The sequence below is a fragment of the Gopherus evgoodei genome, chromosome 5 (genome assembly GCF_007399415.2).
Source record: "Gopherus evgoodei ecotype Sinaloan lineage chromosome 5, rGopEvg1_v1.p, whole genome shotgun sequence".
Lineage (NCBI taxonomy): Eukaryota > Metazoa > Chordata > Testudines > Testudinidae > Gopherus > Gopherus evgoodei.
The window spans coordinates 80,747,128-80,767,385 of record NC_044326.1 but is presented as its reverse complement, the minus strand read 5'-3'; the positions used below and the strand labels follow the sequence as shown (position 1 = coordinate 80,767,385).

General features: G+C 41.1%; 1 protein-coding gene and 1 pseudogene across 2 annotated transcripts in view; both read right to left on the bottom strand.

Annotated features, from left to right (window-relative positions):
• The window catches only part of PDGFC (platelet derived growth factor C), a 224,861-nt gene that overhangs the window by 179,681 nt on the left and 24,922 nt on the right, over nucleotides 1–20,258 (bottom strand). The gene's annotated exons all lie outside the window — the stretch shown is intronic.
• On the bottom strand, nucleotides 8,864–9,036 carry LOC115652997 (annotated as a pseudogene).

Here is a 20,258-nt window from a genome sequence, read left to right as displayed (position 1 = left end):
CTGGCTACTGGTGTCAAAGCTCTGAGCCACAGCAGCATAGCATTAAGACTCCCAAAGTTACAACACAGATGGTGACAGAACTCTTACTTTTCTGGATGATCTGCAAAATGTCACACCATCAATGATTTTGACTGTACCCATATATTTATACATTTTAAATTTAACTAAACTACTGTCCTTATCCAGGACTCACACAGGTAACTGAAGAATCCTACTACAGTTGTGAAATTCTGCCAAAAATGTATTTTAGTTGGACTTAATGTACAATAATCCTGTGTCACATTTTCTGCCACATCAGCTTAACAACAATGCTTCAGTTTTCCTGCCCAGAAACCTCAATTATATTTTCAAACTGTTTTCCTGTAGTCCATAGAAAAGTCAGATACTGTTTGCTGGGATAGCAGGGACGTTGATTCTGAATAGACAAAAAGTGACAAGAATTGTGAAGGCAAAGCATGTGACAAGCTTCAGAATGCTGACCTTTAGAACTTGAAACCAGATGGATGACCCAGCTCTTCAGCAAACATGAATTCTTTTGTATTATGGGTGAAATGGCAAATATTTCCTGTTATTAAAAAACATTTTTGGATTACCTTCCCCTGATTCGAATGCAGAGACAACTGCCCTCAGTGACAATAAAAAGATTGTAAAGAGTGCCCTAAAGCTACAATACAAAGGAGATAATATTTCTGTTAAAAAGAAGAGAAAAATTACAGGCTTTGTCAACCCACGAGAGCATGAACTTGTTTTTGCTGGTGCTTGCATTTCAATACCTTGACAGCCCAGAATAATTCATTTAATAATTTCAGTTTATAAAAACATACCTATGTAGAGGACTGGGTGCATATATACACACACACCAGTACAAAAAATAAATAGAGCTAATGCCAAACAAATGGAGCATTAACGACTAGATCCTGCTATAACTAGAACTCCACAACCCAATAATGCATCCTTCCCACCAGGACAAACTAGCAAGAAAAAATGGAACTTGCGAAAATACCTGAAAGTCAACGAATTTTAATTAGGTAAATGAAAGAAGGAAGGAAGAAAATTTTACAACTGAGGATTAATCACTGAAAAGCTCACCTCCACTCTTTTCTCACTTAGCTTGAATGCCTCAGAATTACACAAGGCAAGATGAGAGGTCTCAACACAACCAAACCAGCTCCTGTAAAACTTATAGCAACACCTTAAATTAAACCCAGATTGTTTGTAAACCATACAGATATTGGTGTGAGGGGATAATATGTCCCTGCAAAAAACACACCATAACAAAAAGTCTGTTGCATTCTGGAGGAAAAGTCCACCTCCAAAAGAGAAGGCTTTGAGCTTTTGGCCATTTGCATAAATGGACAAAAGACAGGAATACACACACACCCCCGCACAAACACACACTGGTAGTCACCGCTGCTCCAGGTCTTCCTTGTTTTCTTTCGTCTTCTCCTACCAAAATTAAATGGATGTGAAGGCATAGGATGGGTCACACTCGGTCCACAAATTTAAAATCAGAGATGATATCAGGTGGAGTTAGAAATGAGTATTTTATATTTTACAAAGCCAGAAATCCTCCTATCCAATGGTATAATGGAGTCATTTCTATTTTGAAAGGTTCGGATATCAAACCCTACAATTTCAACATTATCAGGTGTTGAGTAATTATGTTAGGTCAATTTCTCAAGTTTCATCAAATTTTATTATGATTTTTCCTCTCTGGGAATATCTACATTGCAACAAAAGACTCACGGCACAGCCACAGCTAGTCCGGGTCAGCTGACTCAGGCCCACCCAGGGCTCCAAAAGCAAGGCTAAAAACTGCAAAAAATATGTTCAGAGCAGAGCCTGGGCTCTAAAACCCCATGAGGGGGGTGGATCTCAGAGCCTAGGCCCCAACCCAAGCCTGAATATCTACACTGCAATTTTTGGTCCCGCAGTATGAGCCCAAGAAAATTGACCCTGGCTTCCAGCCCCCTGCCATGAGCCGCTCAGGGCAGGGGGCTGGCAGCTCCCCATGAGCCGTGCACCCCCCACACACTCAGCCTTTTGCCCTGCACCCCCCCACACCCCCCAGCCCTCTGCCCTAATCCTTGAACCCCCCACACACCCAGCCTTCTGCCCTGCACCCCCCACATCTCCCAGCCCTCTTCCCTGACCCCTGAACCCCTCCACACCCAGCCTTCTGCCCTGCACCCACACCTCCCAGCCCTCTGCCCTGACCCCTGAACCCGCCCACATACCCAGTCTTCTGTCCTGAACCCCTCCCACATGCCAACCCTCTGCCCTGACCCCTGAAACCCCCCCGCCCCCAGGTCTGGGGACCCAGCCGCAGGCCCCGCTCAACCCGCTGCGAGCCTAGGTGAACAGAATCCCAGGCTGGCAGCGAGCTGAGCAGGCTGGCAGCGTAAGATCAGCATTTTAATTTAATTTTAAATAAAGCTTCTTAAGCATTTTGAAAACCTTGTTTACTTTACATACAACAATAGTTTAGTTATATAATATAGACTTATAGAAAGAGACTTCTAAAAACGTTAAAATGTATTACCGGCATGCGAAACCTTAAATTACAGTGAAGAAATGAAGACTCGGCACACCACTTCTGAAAGATTGCCGACTCCTGGTCTAATACCTGTACAGAGGAACTCTTTGGCTCATACGTTTTTTGGTTTGAAGTTTTTTGTATGTCTAAATAATTACGTATCATACTCCTAGTGAATCAAGAGATATTTAAAAACACTATGTGACATGAATAATTTAACTCTAAGAATACACCAGCACATCGCACACTACCTTGAGGACTTATTTTCTCTATTTAAGTGCTGCCCACTAATTTTCACTTAAGTAATAATCTCTCTCGTTGCCTCTGAGCAAAGTTCAGGACTACATCATTAATTAACTAGAGACACTGGGATTTCTAGACCTACAAACAGTAATTCTCCATGCTCCACTATTATTAAAGGTCCTATCAAGTACACTATGCCAACACTTCTTACTCTTTCAAACTGGAGTTCACATCTTGATTCATTCCAGAGCAACAGATCGGTACATAACAAGACTTAGACTAAAGAGCCAATGAACCAGGTCAAAATTCTGCACAATATGACTTAGACAAGAAAGTGAGTTACTGACTCATTCAAAAACAAGATATGACAGGTCAGAGGAAAAAGTTCACTTAGAAGGAAAATATCATACTGCAGATTCAGACAAACTCAGCTCTTAGCGGTATTTCCTTTTCATCATCATTTTAACCAAAAAGTTTTTTGTTTGTTTGTTTGTTTTTTAAGAAAAGCCTGCAGGAAACTGAACGTTGGAGCCCACTAATTAACTAATACTGGGAGAACCTGAGACAAATCCATTTTAGGCTGGTCCCATATTCCCTATTAGGAATGCAGGCTAAACACTCATTAAAGTTAAAGGGAGTTTTGCATGGGTAAGTGCTTAAAAATAATGCTTAGCACTTATAGAGTACTTTACTATGCATCTTCAAAGCACTGCACAAACATTAATAAATACAAGACCAGGACCATTAGAGAGCAAGGTCACTTTATTAAAAAATCTCCAAGATGACCAACCTCTTCAATCCACTTCAAACCTAAATTCCTGACACAATTGATACATGCCAAACTAACCTGATCTCTTTCTTTGAGAAGGTAACAGATTTTTTTAGACAAAGAAAATGCAGTGGATCTAATTTACCTCAATTTCTGTATGGCATTTGAAACGGTTTCATATGGGGAATTATTAGCTAAATTGGAAAAGATGGGGATCAATATGAAAACTGAGAGGTGGATAAGGAACTTGTTAAAGGGCAGACTACAACGGGTCATACTGAAAGGTGAACTGTCAGGCTGGAAGGAGGTTACTAGTGGAGTTCCTCAGGGATCAGTTTGGGGACCAATCTTTTTATTACTACCTTGGCACAAAAAGCGGGAATGTGCTAATAAAGTTTGAGGATGACACGAAGCTGGGAAGTATTGCCAATACAGAGAGGGACCGGGACATCCTACAGGAAGATCTGGATGACCCTGTAAATTGGAGTAATAATAATAGAATGAAATTTAATAGTGAAAAGTGCAAAGTCATGTATTTAGGGATTAATAACAAGAATTTTTGTTATAAACTGGGGATCCATAACCTGGAAGTAGCGGAGGAGGAGAAGGACCTCAGAGTATTGGTTAATCAGAGGATGACAATGAGCCGCCAATGTGATATGGCTGTGAAGAAAGCTACTGAGGTCTTGGGATGCATCAGGCAAGGTATTTCCAGCAGAGATAAAGAGGTGTTAGTACCGTTATACAAGGCACTGGTGAGACATCCTCTGAAATACTGTGTGCAGTTCTGGTCTCCCATGTTTAAGGATGAATTCAAACTAGAACAGGTACAGAGAAGGGCTATTAGGATGATCCGAGGAATGGAAAACCTATCTTATGAAATGAGACTCAAAGAGCTTGGCTTGTTTAGCCTAACCACAATAAGGTGGAGGGGAGATATGATTGCTTCTATAAATATATCAGAGGGATAAATATCAGCAGGGCCAGTGCAAGTATTTTTCACGCCCTAGGTGAAACTTGCACCTTGTGCCCTCCCTCGTTCCCGATCCTCTGCCCTGAAGTGCCCCCTTCCGCCTTCAGGCATCCCCCCGTGGCAGCTCCCCCCACCCTGAGACACTGCCCCCAACCCAGTTCACCCCTGCTCCACCTCCATCCTGAGTATGCCGTCGCTGCTTCACTTCTCCCGCCTCCCAGGCTTGTGGCGCCTAAGCCAATCAGCTTAGGCACCACAAGACTAGGAGGTGGGAGAAGTGAAGCAGCTCACCCCTGCTCTGCCTCCTCCCTGAGCACGCTGTCGCTGCTTCAATTCTCCCACCTCCCAAGCTTGCGGCGCCAATCAGCTTAGGCACCGCAAACCCAGGAGGTGGGAGAAGTGAAGCAGCCACAGCGTGCTCAGGGAGGACACGGGGCAGGGGTGAGCTGGGGCAGGGAGTTCCCCTGAGTGTTTTCCCCCCTCCCCTTACTTGCTGCAGGTGGCCCTCCCCGAACTCCCCTGCCCCAGTTCCCTCCGCCTAAATGACGGCGGTGACCGGGGCAGCCGAAGATCCAGCCGCCATAGTCACTGCCGAAGAAAATGCCGCTCCCCATATCCTAGTGCCCTAGGCGACTGCCTAGGTCACCTAAATGGTTGCACTGGCCCTGAATACCAGGGAGAGAGAGGAATTATTTAAGCTCAGTACCAATGTGGACACAAGAACAAATGGATATAAACTGGCCATCAGGAAGTTTAGACTTGAAATAAGAAGAAGGTTTCTAACCATTAGAGGAGTGAAATTCTGCAATAGCCTTCCAAGTGGAACAGTGGAGGCAAAAGACATATCTAGCTTCAAGACTAAGCTTGATAAATTTATGGAAGGGATGGTATGATGGAATAGCCTAATTTTGGCAATTAATTGATCTTTGACTATTAGCGGTAAATATGCCCAGCGGCCTCTAATGGGACACTACAGAGGATAGGATCTAAGTTACTACTCAGAGATTTCTTTCCTGGGTATCTAGCTGGTGAGTCTTTCCCACATGTTCAGGATTTAGCTGATTGCCATATTTGGGTTTGGGAAGGAATTTTCCTCTGGGGCAGATTGGCAGAGGCGCTGGGGATTTTCATCTTCCTCTGCAGTGTGGGGCACGGGTCACTTGCTGGTGGATTCTCTGTACCTTGAAGTTTAAACCACAAGTTGAGGACTTCAATAGCCCAGACATAGGTCAGGGGGTTGTTACAGGAGTGGGTGGATGAGATTCTGTGGCCCGCGTTGTGCAGGAGGTCAGACTAGAAGATCATAATGATCCCTTCTGACCTTAAAGTCTATGAGACTTGCATTGTTCTATCAGAAGGATAAAAATGCATTCAATGATGGCACATTCAAGAATAAATTTATGGTTTATATATCCAAAGACTTAAACACATATGTAACAAAGCCATGAGTAGTCCCACTGACTAGAGTGACTTAGGCACAAGCCTAACTTTACACACTATGGGTTATCCCATTACTGCAATGGGATAACTCACGCACTGTGTATAAATTTAAGCATGCATGTAAGTCTTTGTAGGACTGTGGCTTAAATGGTATATGGGTATTAGCAGAGTGTTATTAGTTAGAGGCATTAGAGATCAATGACATTAGTAAATTGAACAAACAAGGCTTCCCAAAGCACTTAAGCTTAACTTTAAGCACAAGAGTGGCCCCATTGACTGGAGCCCAAATGAACACACACAAAATGTACAGGATTACGTCAATGTAAAATGCACTTTGGCTGTTTATATTGACATGTGTACTTTGATTTTAACTATTTATGATATTTCATAGCATGCATAAGTAGATTATGTGGATCAGCTGGCTCAGCAACATATAACAGTCAGAAAGTCAATAGCAAAACTAACTGATTGTCCTTGCAAAAAGAGGAAAAATTGAGTCAAAGTTTTAAAACATTTCCCTTCCAGCAGTTTGGCAACTTTTCATTATTATTTCTTTTTCTTCACTTTGTGGATATTTTTGGTTCTTTTTCATCCAAATGTTGAAGTTTTTCTGCTTTAGCTGAGGAGAACAAGCAGCTGATCAGCAAACTGGTTTATGGAAGACAAAATGAAAAAAATTCTTAATAGACCTAATCAGACAAGAGTTATAGTAGCCAGTCAGAGAAAAGTTCTGCATATATATAGTACGGTTACTGAAAAAGATAAAATTCTCTTTTACAGAGCTGGCGCTGTTAACAATGGGTCCCAATAGGCCCTTCCAGAGGATCAGTAATCTTATTTAAAAAACTGATGGTGATGTATCAGCAGTGTAGAGGGGAAACTCGCTCAAATGTATAAATATTTTAAATTATGTAGCCTCCTGAATAAAAACTAGTACTTCACATTATAAACCTAATGTTCTACTTTTATGACATGTAAAATTAGTTTTTTTAATTGTGTTCTTTCAAGTTTCTGACATTTATGCCATTTAAATAATTTCTACGATAAATATAATGCAGAGTTGACACTCATTGAGGTTATAAATTTGGTCTCTGCACAAATTCATAGTTTCAGAAATGATCAAAGGAAATGCCTACAGCAATTATACTTACATTTTATAAGTGAGAGAGTGGACACCATGAAAGATCAGTTTCTGTTCTCTGAAATACTTTTGTACTTGTCATACAAGAAAGCATTAATTTGAATATTTTTTTAAAAATAGAGCAAGAATTTTCACATCAGAAGTTAATGAACTGACACCAAACATCCAAAGAGAATGTGGTGTCCCAAAACCTAACTATATAATTGACCTCTCTCCCAAAAACTGACAGTTTGCAGAGGAGAAGAAATGTGCTCAAGTGAGTTTGATTTAGTTACTATTTTTAGAAATAAAACAGAAATGGACACAATTAGGAGAAGCAGAGAGATAGAAACTAGGTTTTTTAAAATATATTTTATTATTGCAGAAGTATCTATAAACAAATGAAAGCAGATGAATGTATTGTTTTATTCTACCTCCAACAACTTTTGCATTTTAATTCAAATTCACGAAGTATTAGACATAGGATTCTGAACTGCATGCTTGGATACCGGTAACTCTGTGGCTAGCACACAGACAGAGGGAAACACCCCTTTTTGACCATAAAAGGTATGCAAGCATGTTCTCAAGAGGAAAGTGTGTGGGGGATCTTATTTACAAATGTCTAAATACATGCCATTCCTTTGCGCTTACAGGCACAATTGAAAGTGAGCCAGAAAAGGAAGTACTAGCAGTCTAGCACAAATAGGATATGAAATTTCCATTGCATTTGTCCCAGCATGGTTTTGTTTTGGCATACACTTTCATATATCAGTTTAATTATGTTCATACTAGTGGATAAATGTCTGTGTAGCGTTAATTGAATAAAGAAAAATATGTAATTGTTACTACCTTTTGAAAAATGCTTAAATATGCAACTGGTTAACGTTGTTACATTGCTGATCAATTAGAGAACATGCTCATTTAAAGTTGTGCAATGCTCCCTTATACAGTCAAACCGCGCAATAACACGCCTCGCCATAACGCGAAATCACATATAACCCGATCACAGGCTGGCTCCCCTTTAAGGCATAATACAGTACAGTACTGTACCAATGGTCCCCAACGCCATGGCAGGGGAGAGAAGCTAAAGCCCCGCACCTGCCAGGGACAGAGAATTCTGAGGCTGTTGGCGCCGGTGCTCTCTGTCCCCAGCAGGCACGGGGCTGCAGCTTCCCTCTGGCTTCTCCAGGGCTGCCGGGGCCAGTGCTCTCCGTCCCCTGCAGGTGCGGTGCTGTGGCTTCTCTCCTGCTTCAAGAGGAGCCACAGCTCCACGCCTGCCGGGGACAGAGAACTCCAGGACTGTGAGCGCCGGTGCTCTCTGTCCCTGGCAGGCACGGGCTCGCGGCTTCTCTTTGGCTGCCGGGGCCAGTGCTCTCTGTCCCCAGCAGGTGCGGGGCCGTGGCTTCTCTCCTGCTTCAAGAGGAGCCGTGGCTCCCCACCTGCTGGGAACAGAGAATTCTGAGGCTGCGGCAGGCACGGGGCCGCGGCTTCTCTTGAAGCCGGAAAGAAGCCACGGCCCCGCACCTGCCAGGGACAGAGTGCACCGGCACCCGCAGTCCCGGAGTTCTCTGTCCCCGGCAGGCGGGGGGCCACAGCTCCTCTCCCCTGCTGGGCAGTAGGCACCAGGGGTACTAGGTGGTGCACATCAATGCACCGCTTTGGGGACCACTGAAAAACTGACTGGTCTGAAACCCCGCTATACTGCGACCCCATATTTAATTCAATGGAATTTTTTGGACTCCAAAAGTCGCGTGATAGCGGGGTTTCACTGTATTTTTTTTTTTTAAAAGCCCGGTCCTGGAGTCACTGCAATATCAGGTCAATGCATGGGGTGGAGAGATCAAGCTCCTATTCCAGCCCCCTGTTTCAAAAATCAATTTAATATACAGTCCTCAAATAAAGGACATATCAGATATTAAACTGATAAGAACAGATACAACTTTTAGATAATGTTTTCACTTGTTTGGCAGCCGCCTGCTTTGTCCATCACTTGCAGGAAGAGCAGCCCATTGCAGCTAGCTGGTGGGGGCTTAGAACCAGGGTGGACTGGCAGCCCCCCATTAGCTCCCCATTTGCCTAAATTCTCTGTGCAGCAGCTGCCCAGCAGGCCACTAATTGCCCACCTACAGTTCAGCTGTCCCTCCCCCCACTGCCATGTGCTGCTCCTGCCCTCTGGTTTGGAGCTGCTCCCAGAGCCTCCTGCTTGCTCTGCAGTGAAAGGAGGTTGAGAGGGGCTAATGTCAGGGTGTCCCCCTCCCCCATACTCCTGCCCCCCACTTACCCCTTCTCCATATAGAGCAGGGTGGGGACAGGACAGGGCTCAGGACTAGAACATAAGAACAGCCTTGCCGGGTCAGACCAAAGGTCCATCTAGCCCAGTATCTGTCTACTGACAGTGGCCAATGCCAGGTGCCCCAGAGGGAGTGAACCTAACAGGCAATGATCAAGTGATCTCTCTCCTGCCATCCATCTCTATCCTCTGATGAATAGAGGCTAGGGACACCATTCTTTACCCTTCCTGGCTAATAGCCATTTATGGACTTAGCCACCATGAATTTATCCAGTTCCCTTTTAAACACTGTTATAGTCCCTGCCTTCACAACCTCCTCAGGTAAGGAGTTCCACAAGTTGACCGTGCACTGTGTGAAGAAGAACTTCCTTTTGTTTGTTTTAAACCTGCTACCTATTAATTTCATTTGGTGACCCCTAGTTCTTGTATTATGGGAATAAATAAATAACTTTTCCTTATCCACTTTCTCCACATCACTCATGATTTTATATACTCTATCATATCCCCCCTTAGTCTCCTCTTTTCCAAGCTGAAGAGGCCTAGCCTCTTTAATCTTTCCTCGTATGGGACACTCTCCAAACCCCTAATCATTTTAGTTGCCCTTTTCTGAACCTTTTCTAGTGCTAGAATATCTTTTTTGAGGTGAGGAGACCACATCTGTACACAGTATTCGAGATGTGGGCGTACCATGGATTTATATAAGAGCAATAAGATATTCTCAGTCTTATTCTCTATCCCCTTTTTAATGATTCCTAACATCCTGTTTGCTTTTTTGACTGCCTCTGCGCACTGCATGGACATCTTCAGAGAACTATCCACGATGACGCCAAGATCTTTTTCCTGACTCATTGTAGCTAAATTAGTCCCCATCATAGAGACTAGGGTGACCAGACAGCAAGTGTGAAAAATCGGGTCTGGGGTGGGGGGGGTAGTAGGAGCCTATATAAGAAAAAGACCCAAAAATTGGGACTGCCCCTATAAAATCGGGACATCTGGTCACCCTACTCAGGATAGAGAGCTTGCTGGCTGCAGCTGCTGTTTCAACTTCCTGATTTTTTTAAAGGCAATGTACTTAAGAGTGGAGTCAGCATACTTAAAGGGGCAATGGGCATCTCTCTCTCCCACACACAGGGTGTGTGTCTCTTCTCTGTTTGCCATGCTGTCTCCTCTAACTCCATTCCTGCTGCCTTGTAGAGTATGAGACTACATTAACAACAAAGAGTTAACCCTTGAGGGCTCAGCCAAATGCTAGTTCATCATTTAGCAGTAAGGTATTCTCCAGGAAATATCCCACCCTCTAACTTCACCACCTGAACCCAAGCATCACAATCATCATGGCTGTGTACAGTACTGTTTGTTTAAAACTTATACTGTATATAGTTTTTTGTCTGGTGAAAAAAAAATCCCTGGAACCTAAGCCCCCCCATTTACATTAATTCTTATGAGGAAATTGGATTCGCTTAACATTGTTTCACTTAAAGTCACATTTTTCAGGAACATAACTATAATATTAAGCAAGGAGTTACTGTACAAGGACATCAAATTTCTCCTCAAACACATATATCCCATCTATACTCTTCCTCCCTTCTCCCCCTCCTCGCAAATGGTGATTGTGATTTTTGCAAGAATAGGAGGACAGCTATAGGACACGGAGGAGAAAGGGCTAACTGATCAGTATTGTGCATAGCAATGAACATAAAATTCTACTATTGGCAAACTTCTTTGATCATTGGCTTGAATGAGTAATTTCAAACACTTGCACTTCTACCTATCTTACTTATACACAAGTTTTGTTGTAACTCTGAATGAATGGCTTTGTTTTAACACCAAGATTTGAATCTGGAGTTCAACTGTTTGTGCAAAAAACTTGGGGATGCAAATAAGACTTGCAAAAAGGAAGCTGCTCATTTTAAAATTTGATCAGAACCAGTGAGAATTATATACATTGCCACCACTGTCAATTACTTTATGGTACTTTCCTTGAGAAGAGATCAATTCTGAACCAATAAAATCAATCTGGGCTTTGCTTAAAGACCCGAGTCAACTCCTGTTGAAAACAATGAAAAGATTCCCAGTGGATTTCGGTGAGAGCTGGATTGAGCCCTTAAAGATTGCAGAGTTTATCCCCTTTTTAAATAACTATTTAATTTTCTTTATATTTTTAAAACATTATAGAAGATGGAAAGTATAATCTTTCAGAAATAGTATTCATTACAGAACATCCCATTGTAAAATATTTCCCAAACACCATCACAGGTTAACTTTAACCTTTCATAATGGCTTATTTGTTTCCATGATCTAAAATGAATAGTTTCCAGTGGCCTGGGGCTAGTAATCCTCTTGAAGAATTTAACACTAGGAAAGTCAGAGAACAAGTGAACTATAGGTCAGTACTTGTAGGCCCAATGAAATTAATTGGGTTATTAGCAGAGTAAGGTGCTATTCAGTGTGAGGGCCATGTTAATAAACCTGATATTGCTCAGTATAAATTACAAAAATCCATCTGGGGTGCACACAGGGAGAAGTAAAATCTTTAATATATTTTTATAAAAATGAGTGTTTTTTTAACTGAAGCCAAAGTGAACACTTCTATATGCAATGTGACATACTGATGCTACCTAAAGAAAAACACCCAGTGATCTACATTCAAATGAAGCTTCCAGTATTTGGAATATGTGTATTTAAAAGCAACTGAATTCAGAAAGATTAGAACTTTTTCCATAAGAAGTAATATCTGGCACCCTATAATGGGGTGCCTCTTAAGCACCCCCTAGCGCCTGCCTGTGGCACCGCTATCATTTACTCACACTTGGCACCCACTGCAGACTGCTGGCCAACCTTGATGGGTCTTCTGTGTTTTGGCCTTCTGGCCAAGTCACAAAGTCCAACTGAACCCCTTCCAAAGTACTAAAGAGTCCAATAAATGAACAGTCCCGTTGCCCTCATTAATGTCTTCAGCCCTGGCTCTGAGCCCTTTAAATTCAGCCCTTTGCTTTGGCTCTCAAATAAGCCCAGTTCCCTTCTTGGGGTTTATGCCACTGTGGCAGTTAGGGAAACCCAGGACCACTCACTATTCTATTTCAACTCAGGGATCCTATAAACACAGCTACGCATTGCTTGATTAAAGTTCATTGCTGCTTCTTCCCTGGTACTCTCCCTACCTGTCTTATTTTAACTTCATCCTTACCTCAGGCCTAAGGTTCTTAGGTCCTCTTCCTCACTGCAAATCCATCTTAAGTAAATGTAGCCAGAAATAAACTCTGGTTATCTCTCAAGCTCCTCTAGCTAGAGAATAGTTCACTTCCTTGCCCTGGTGGGCCCAGCCAAGAACTAACTCACTGCTTGCTTGGCTGCTTCTGTAAGGCCTTGCCAGGCAAGCCTGCAAGACCCACCTTCATTATATTCCTTTCCTATCACTTCATTGCATCCTGGGGATAGTTATTGAAGGACTGCAGGGCCTCCTGTAGGGAGCCACAAAGGCCAGGTACACCAGATCACACACACCCCTCACCCCTACCATAAACCTCCATAAGGGATAGGCAGATACCAGTGCTGCTTATTTAATTTTTACAAAATAGCAAAACTAGCAATGAAAGAAGAAAAGAAAGAAAGTTCAATCCCTTCTTAAACTCTTGACACTGCTAACCTACACTTCTCTTTCTCAGCAAAGTTCTTGAGACTGTCTACTCTCATCTTTACAATCAACTCTCACATAACAATACCCTTGATCATTGTCAGTAGAGGTGTATACTGACCATAGCATGGAAACAGCTCTCCATGAGGTAGCTGATTTCCTTTCTACTACTGGCCGTTCCAAGACCCAAGTGCTTTATATAACTTGGTGGAATCTTCCACCTCTCTGAATCATTTCCCTACATATGCAGCTGTTGACCATCCCCATAATTCCATTACTGCCTAAAAGATATTCTCCCAATCACTCTCTTGATAGTGCCTTCTCTGTGCCAAAGCCTCTCCACAATGGAGTCCCAAAGTCAATTACTAGTTCTAATCTGCAGTATTGTATTTTATTCCACATTATCTCAATCTTCACTTTTAATTACAATTGACAAAATCCAAGCGCACATATTGTGATACCTTTCTAACCATTCCATGACTACCTTTACTAAGCAAGCTGGTTTCATCTCAACTTCTTTTAGTAAAATGTTTCAAAGACAACATTGTTTTATTTGAATAAGAGAAATAGCCTCAAGAACAGCTCTATCTTAAATTCACCTTATTGGTATGCAACCTGGATTAAATTAACAAACTCTTGCTTCTCCTCCTCCTATAAAATCTCCTGTGTTTGGAAGTTAACATCTCTCTGCAGCATTGTCTTGTTTATTAACACTGATTTTTCCCTCTCTCTCTTAAAATCTCCAGCCACGCTTTCATTTCCAAATTGCGTTGACTGTCAACTCTTCAGTGGTCAACACAAATCTATTTAATCACATATCATTATTCTCCCTGCAACTTGGCTAATAAATGATAGATACAGATTAAATGTCAGTTTTTTTATCTAAAGATCCCAAGCCATTTTAGAATAGATACACAGATGTATAAACAGTGAGTAACAGAATTGTAGTTTTATTCTCATAGCTGAGAACTGGGGTGGGGAGGGGCTACAGCTCAAAAAAGGCAGTAAAACAGCTGCCACCTTCCACTACTGAGATAGAGAAGTTATTGACACACAGCAATAATACAGAAAAGAAAAAGAAAAAAGAAAAAAAGGAAGGGAACCAATTATTCCATTAGAATCTGCCCAGAGCAATGGAACATCTCCATTCTGCTATCAAGATAATTGCCATGAGATCTTAATTGTCACAAGTAGTTAATTTGTTAGTTTTACACTTCAACCAAAACATGCACCCCTAGGAGCACAACACTATAATCAGTTAATGCTGAGTCAGCTAGTCATGTTCATTAGTGACACAAGATAAAAACATAAGAATGACCATACAAGGTCAGACCAATAGTCCATCTAGCCCAGTATCCTGTCTTCCCACAGTGGCCAATGCCAGCTGCTCCAAAGGGCAATCATCAAGTGATCCATCCCCAGTCATCCACTCCCAGCATCTAGCAGTCAGAGGCTTAGATACACCCAGAGCATGGGGTTCCGTCCCTGACCATCTTGGCTAATAGTCATTGATAGACCTATCACATATGAACTTATCAATTCCTTTTTGAATCCAGTTACAGTTTTGGCCGTCACAACACTCTCTGGCAACAAGTTCCACAGGTTGACTGTGTGTTGTGTGAAGAAGTACTTCCTTATTTTTTTTTTAAACCTGCTGCCTATCAATTTAATTAGGTGACCCCTTGTGGTATGTGAATGAGTAACATTTCCTTATTCAGTTTCTCAACAACATTCATGATTTTATAGATCTCTATGATATCTCCCCTTAGTCGTCTCTTTTCCAAGATGAATAGTCCCAGTCTTTTTAATCTCTCCTCATACAAAAGCGCTTCCATACCCTTCATCACTTTTCTTGGCCTTCTCTGTACCTTTCCCAATTTTAATATATCATTTTTGTGATGGGGCAATCATAACTGCAGGATTCAAGGTGTGGGTGTACCATGATTTATATGGAAGCATTATAGTTTCTGTGTTATTATCTATCCCTTTCCTAATGGGTCATAACATTGTTAGCTTTTTTGACTGCTGCTGCATATTGTGCAGATGTTTTCAGACAACTATATACCATGACTCCAAGACTCCAGATAATTTAGATTCCATCATTTTGTATGTATATTTGGGATGATGTTTTCCTATGTGCATTAATTTGCATTTACTAACAATGATTTTCATCTGCCATTTTGTTGCCCAGTCACCCATCCCTTTATAACTCTTTGCAGTTTGCTTTGGACTTAACTGTCTTGAGAAATTTTGTATCATCTGTAAACTTTGCCACCTCATTGTTTATCCTTTTTTCCAGATCATTTATAAATATATTGAACAGCACTGGTCCCAGTACAGATCCCTCAGGGACACCACTATTTATTTGTCCATTCTAAAACTGACCATTTATTCCTACCCTTTGTTTCCTGTCTTTTAACCCCAAGTACACTGTACCTCCTGGATCACCCTTGTCCACATGTTTGTTGACCCTCTGAGAGAATTCTCATAAATTGGTGAGATGTTTCCCTTTACAAAAGCCACTGTTCCCCAACAAATCATATTCATCTATGTGTCTAATAATTCTCTTCTTTACTACAGTTTCAACCAATTTGCCTTGTACTGATATATAGGCTTATTGGCCTGTAATTGCTAGGTTCACCTCTGGAGCTTTTTATAAAAATGGTGTCACATTAGCTATTCTCCAGTTAACTGGTACAGAAAGTGATTTAAGTGATAGGTTGCATACCACAGTTAGTACTTCTGCAATTTCATATTTGATTTCCTTCAAAACTTGGGTGAATACCAGTGACTTATTACTGTTTAATTTGTCAATTTGTTCCAAAACCACCTCTTCTGATACTTCAATCTGGGACAATTCCTCAGATTTGTCACCTAAACTGAACTATTCAGGTATATACACTTGACTTACCAGAGTTTATGCTTCTTTCTGTTCTCCTCAGATGAATTTTACTTCTAATTTTTAAAGAATGTCTTTTTTACCTCTAACCACCTCTTTTACTCTATTGTTTAGCCAGGGTGGCATTTTTTGATTCTCCTACTATTCTTTTTTAATTTGAGGTATACATTTAATTTGAGCCTCTATTATAGTGCTTTTAATAAGTTTCCATGCAGCTTGCAGGCATTTCACTCTTGTGACTGTTCCCATTAATCTCCATTTAACTAGTTTCCTCATTTTTGTGTAGCTCTCTTTTTGAAATTAACTACTTCTTTGGTAACTTCTTTTGTATTTTGCCCCTCAGAAGGATGTTAAATTTAATTATTTTATGGTTGCTTATACTCAGCAGTTCAGCTATATGCACCTCTCAGAACAGACCCTTCCTCTGTTTAGGACTAAATCAAGAATTGTCTCTTCCCTTGTGGGTTCCAGGACTAGCTGCTCCAAAAAGCAGTAATTAATGGTATCTAGAAACTTTATTTCTGCATCCCATCCTGAGGTGACATCTATCCCCATATTGGCTGGCTAATTGAAATCCCCCATTATTACTGAGGGTTTTTTTTTATTTTTACAGTCTCTCTAATCTCCCTGCGCATTTCAAATCACCATCACCATCCTGGTCAGTTGTTTAATAGTATATTCCTACTGCTATACTCAAGCATGGAATTTATATCCATAGAGATTCTATGGTACAGTTTGATTCATTTAAGACTTTTATTATATATGACTCTATGCTTTCTTTCACATATAGTGCCAGTTCCCCACCAGCACAATCTATTCTGTCATTCCTACAGATTTTGTACCCTGGTATTACAGTGTCCCATGATTTGTCATCATTCTTCCAGGTTTCTGTGATGCCTATTATATCAATATCTTTATTTAATATCAAGCATTCAAATTCACCCATCCTAATATTTAGACTTTTAGCATTTTTATACAAGCACTTATAAAATTTGTCACTTTTTTGGCTCTCTGCCTTTGCGTAATGCAATAGAATGAGACTTTTTCATTTGACTGTTTCTCTTCAATTCATTACCTGTACTTTATTGACTTCTATCCTTCCACTTTACTAGGATATAGAGAATTCCTGTTAATAGATCCTTTCCTATGGGATGCCTCTGTCCAAACTGTGTGTTCTTCTGCACCTGTCGGCCTTCTCCCAATCCTTAATTTAAAAACTCCTCTACGACCCATTGTAATTTTATATGCCAGCCATCTGGTTCCATTTTGGTTTAGAAGAAGCCCATGTTACCTGCATAGGCTCCCCATTTCCCAAAATATTTCTCATTTTCTAGTCAACCTAAAACCCTCCTCCCTACACTATCATCTCATCAACACACTGAGACCCTGCAGTTCTGCCTACCTAGCCCTGCACAAGGAACTGGAAGTATTTCAGAGAATGCTACCATGGAGGTCCTGTCCTTTAATCTTTTACCTAACAGCCTAAATTTGGCCTCCAGGACCTGTCTCCTATCATTCCCTGTGTCATTGGTACCTACATGTACCACGACCACAGGCTTCTCCCCTGCACTGCACATACGTCTGTCTAGATGTCTTGAGAGATTCCTAGTATTCACACCCAGCAAACAGTTCACCATGCATTTCTCCTGGTCATCACAAACTCAGCTATCTATATGTCTAATGATCAAATCCTCCATTACTATTACCTGTCTCTTCCTAATCATTGGGACTCTCCCACCTGGAGAGGTATTCTCGGTATGAGAGCATACCAGAACATCATCTAGAAGAAGGGTCTCAACTATGGGATCAAACTCCTTTGCAGTTTGATGTGCTCCTTCCCCAAGACTTTCATCCTCCACAGCAGCAGCACAGAGGCTGCCAGACTGGGAGTGGAACTACTCTGCTGTATCCCTGAAAGTCTAATCTATGTACCCCTCTATCTCCATTAGCTCCTCCAGGTCAGCCACTTTGGTCTCAAGAGTCTGCACTAGGTCTCCGAGGATCATTTATACACCACCCGGACACATGACAGGTAATCATACATTCTGCATTCAATGCAATAAACTGGATAGCTGCCCACTCTGCTGCTGGATGTCTAGCTGCATTATTTTTACTTCTCTAGCTTTGCTTTCTTTTTTTATTTATTGGTGGGGGAACATGTTTATTGGCTAAGTTTAGAGAATGTTAGGCATATCTGGCTCTCTCACTCACTGTCTAAACTCCCGTGCAAATCTCCCATTAGCTGCTCCTGTTCGCTAGCTCCTCTGGTCATTTAGGAGCTCGCTTTTTAAACCCCTGCTCTCTTTGAGTAGCCCAGCCCACTTGTTAATGAATCCTAAAGAGATTAGGGATCAAAACCTGTTAAGAAGTTCTAACCCTTGCCTCGAAGGTCTCTAGGTTCAGTACACTACCTTCTCCTTCCCCCGCCAAAAAAACATTGTTTTCTGCAGTACATATACTATATACAACAATCAAGCAACAAAGAGCTCACACCAAGTGTCATGTAGTTGCTCCTCCTTCATCTGGAAAAGTCCATCACAAAACTCCTGTTTGCTGCATATGCGCACCATAGTTGTTTCATCTTTCTCCAAGATGGAGGAGTACCACATACTTCATCACTAGCACCACTTTCTCCAACGTTTCAGATGTCCTTGGAAGTCCACATCCAATTACTTGCCAAACTCAACTCAGATTAACTTTCCAGAACATGCTGGATAACAACCAAACTTCATGCCCTCATTCACCCCTGCTCTACCATATCTGCAGTTATTACCTAAGTAAGATTGTAACATTAAACACATTACTTTGAATGACTATAGATAGCTAAAGTACTTGACAATATTTTTGTATGAAAGAACCAATAAAAATAACTTGTAAGTAAAATGTCCTACAGCGTACATTGAAAGATTTTTTGAGCTATTGTGGAAAGCATTAACAATGCCTGGAGTCTAATCTACAGATGTAGCTCAGAAGTTATAAATCAAATGTTGAGAAGGTGGCATTATCATAATGTAATATTCTGAGGTGAGACCTCACCCAAAATACCTTAACAACTTGAACCAAAAATAATTGTTGTTCTGTGTCTGAGATACACAAAGCAAGCAGAATGTTATCAAGTCTCAGAAATGCAAAGAATGAGAGACTTGTTTTCATAAGAAAATATGGTAATTTAATTGAGGTTTTTAAGGTTATTAAGAGAGATTATTTCTTTGATGAAATGTAGAGCTTAAAAATGCAAGACCTAGTAAATAGTGCTTTAAAAAAAAGAAGGGAAAACCAACTTACCTGTGGTTACTATAAAAGAGGAACAGCGAAGGTTTGGTGAAAACTTTACATTTGGCTATAAAAAATCCAAAAAATAGATGGAAGAATGTACAACAGTACTCCGTCTGCTTTGTAAGTACATTGTTGTACGCAGTGCTGTATGCAATGTTGTTGTAGTCATGTTGGTCCCAGGATATTAGAGAAATAAGGTGGGTGAGGTACTATATATTATTGGACCAAATCTCACAACAAAAGTTGATCCAATAAAAGATATTACCTCATCCACCTTATGTATCGTGTAAGTACATTGTGTGTTTTCACTAAGGGATTTCAAATGCAGAGTTCCTATAAGTTCTCTCTTGTCTCCTACGTTCTCCCATGTATTTGTAAGGAAAGATAACTTCTTTAAAAAAAACAAAAACAAAACAAAAAACAAAACAAAAAAAAACAGACTAGACACTCACCAGTATGCTGCTAAAACACAGTTATACATCTTTCTCCAGGACCTGCTAGCTTTGTTTCTACCATAGAAGGGTGTTTGGATGGAGTTGCCATCTGGATACAATGGAGCTGCCTTATCTCAACCCCAAGGAAAAAAAGTCTTGCTGCTGATAGGGGCATCCAAATGAGAAGACTCTTAACCTTTGATTTTCCACTTACTGAGGTTGCATGTTCATAAGCAGAGTAATGCCCAAGCAGCTACATACTTAACTTTCCTCACAGAGTAGTCTCTTTGACATTTGTTTGAAAAACTGTAGCTATAACAACTGCTACTTTGGATTTTCAGGCAGACAGCTAACAAGAATGTGATGGTGACTTTAAAGAGGTCAGAAACAGCGGAACTTAAGAGGAAAAAACTAAACTGTGAGAAACTTGCCATTTGGGCCATTTGAGCCACTTGAGAAAACACCAGTCACAATTCCGGAAGGAAATGAAGTTCCAGCGTAGCCTGGAAGAAGCTGAGAAAGACAGGACCTCTAGAGCACAAAAAGAAAACAAATAATAAATCATAGGAATCTACTATTAGGGCTGTTGTGCTTGTTAATAGAAGTATTTACACTTTTTATATAATTATTCTGCTCTCTCTTGT